Below are 2581 nucleotides of genomic sequence, written 5' to 3'. Positions count from 1 at the left end.
ATGGAGGAGGGGAGGACTGATGGAGGAGGGTAGGACTGATAGAGGGGGAGGACTGATAGAAGGGAGGAGGACTGATGGAGGAGGGGAGGACTGTGGAGGGGAGGACTGATGGAGGGGGAGGACCGATGGAGGCAGGGGAGGACTGATGGAGTAGAGGAGAACTGATGGAGGAGGAGAGGACTGATGGAAGAGGGGAGGACTGATGGAGGAGAGGCTCAAGGCTTGTTAAGAACTAAGGGCTGATATCTTACTTTTGATGATGGATTTTTATTTCGGAATGGCTTTAGATTGGCAGAAACATTGTAAAGATAGTATAGGTTTCAACAAATCTTACTTTCCATCCCTCCATGGCCAATACTTCACAGAACTATTGAATATGAACAAAATACATTGTGTAAAATCCTCTAAACATTAATAAAATATGCTGAAAATAAGCTGGGTGTGGTTATAATTCATGAAACACATTGGTATGCTGCTATGGACTGATGCCCACAATTTATTCAGGCTTCCTTCACTTCCCTTAGGTTCTGCTTCTTACCGTGGGATTCCAGCTGGGAAAGCACATCACATCTGGCCACCAGGTATCCTTAGGCTCTGACAGCCTCTTGGAGTTTTCAGAGACCTGGCAGTCTAGACAAATGAAGGCTGGACATAGAGGACTGAGTGTTAGCTGGGCTTTGTGGGGTCTGTGCCATCAGATGGGTTTTGAGGAGGAAGGGTGCAGAGGTTAAGGACCGTTTTTTGTCCAGCCACACCAACAGTAAACACCGCAGTCATTACTTATTACCTGGCTTGCACAGCAGAGAGTGTTCGTCCACTTTCTGCTGAGTGGTTACGTGTGTCTGAAGGACTGTGGGAGACATGTGTATATTCATATGTTTGTTTAATCTGTTACTTATTCAGGTTAGCGTGGATCTTGGAAATCTAAGTTTTAATTGAATTATAGTACAATATCACCAACTTTTCATATTCAGTGTTAGCCTTGACCTCTGGGAGTTTTGTCAGCTGCTCTAGTGTCCCTTCACATGCAGCTGTCATTGAGGGATCCCCTGCATCTCTGTATTTCCAGGTACTATAAGACACTGGACTTGAATTTCCTGTTCCTGCCTAGAATCGGGCATCTTCCCAGGGATCGCTAGACCTGAGCTCTGCCAACTGAATGTGCTGATTGCTAAGAGGGACTCTGTCCTTTGTAGCCAACAGCCTAGGGGGTACACATGTATTTTAACCTGTAAATCCACACATTAATGCACATTTTACCTGTAACCATTGGTAGACGTGTTCAGCTAAATTTGCCTTCTTTCGAACATCTCCAGCTTGAACCCACCACCACACAGGCTACGATCCCTCCTCCTGCTTTTCTGTCCCCACCCTTCTGAAACGGGAGAACCTGGTCCCCACCTCCTTCCATCCATTCAATGAAGCGTTCGCTGTTCAATCCCAGGCTGATACCACACTGGAGACCACTTTGTCAAGTGTTTACACAATGGGCTTATGGGCAGTTCCATTTGCTTTCAGTCTTGCAGAGTCCATAGATTTCAAAGGTACATCAGATTTCCTCTTCACAAAGTTGTTTCAGTTGTCTCCACTACAGCTAAGTTCCACCTTGGGTTCCCAGACCTTTCAAACGACAACTCCCTCAAGGACTTCCATGCATTGAGGTACATTCTGCTCAGTGATATTGAGAAGAATCGCTTCACACTGTGTGTCTGGCTTTACCACACCACGCAGAAAGCTTCAGAGTCCAAGAAGGTGCACCATGGGGCTGGAGAGATTGCCGAGGGGTGAGGCTCTTCCAGAGGACCCAATTTCAATTCCGGCCACCCACAAGGCATTCAGTCATCTGTAACTCCAGTTTGAGGGGATCCGATGTCCAGACAAGCAACTGGTACTTAGGCATGCATGTGAGGAAAACAGTTCTACTTTGTCTATTCAACCTTTCTCTCTTCCCTGCCTCTGGAAACCACAGGTCTTTTACTCCTTAGAGTTAAGCCTTCTCCTGATTGCCCTATGAAGGGACCTGTTTACCTTGTAGCAGTTTTTAGACCAGTGTCTTTCAATTATTGTACTGGCTGGTTTTGTGTGTCAACTTGACACAAGCTGGAGTTATCACAGAGAAAGGAGCCTCCCTTGAGGAATTGCCTCCATGAGATCCAGCTGTGGGGCATTTTCTCAATTAGTGATCAAGGGGGGAGGGCCCATTGTGGGTGGTGCCATCCCTGAGCTGGTAGTCCTGGGTTCTGTAAGAAAGCAGGCTGAGCAAGCCAAGGGGAAGCAAGCCAGGAAGTGACATCCCTCCATGGCCTCTGCATCAGCTCCTGCCTCCAGGTTCCTGCCCTGTGTGAGTTCCAGTCCTGACTTCCTTTGGTGATGAACAGCAATGTGGAAATGTAAGCTGAATAAACTCTTTCCTCCCCAACTTGTTTCTTGCTCATGATGGTTTGTGCAGGAATAGAAACCCTGACTGAGACACTTATCAAGTGTGTCTATGATTCACTGCTGTCTGGTGTGGCTCTGCTATGCTCTTCTCTCTCTCTCTCTCTCTCTCTCTCTCTCTCTCTTTCTCACTAAGTAGCATTCC

At 47.1% G+C, this 2581-nt stretch overlaps 1 protein-coding gene across 1 annotated transcript in view; it reads left to right on the top strand.

Annotated features, from left to right (window-relative positions):
* The window catches only part of Drd1 (dopamine receptor D1), a 20379-nt gene extending 19829 nt beyond the window's left edge, over positions 1–550 (top strand). The window contains exon 3 of the transcript XR_004115302.1: positions 525–550. The gene's annotated coding sequence lies outside the window, so the exon portion shown is untranslated. The remainder of the gene's footprint in view (positions 1–524) is intronic.
* The last annotated feature ends 2031 nt before the right edge of the window (positions 551–2581 follow it).

Source organism: Mastomys coucha, unplaced genomic scaffold, assembly GCF_008632895.1.
Source record: "Mastomys coucha isolate ucsf_1 unplaced genomic scaffold, UCSF_Mcou_1 pScaffold7, whole genome shotgun sequence".
In the NCBI taxonomy this organism is placed as follows: domain Eukaryota; kingdom Metazoa; phylum Chordata; class Mammalia; order Rodentia; family Muridae; genus Mastomys; species Mastomys coucha.
This window is presented reverse-complemented; position numbering and strand designations above follow the sequence as displayed.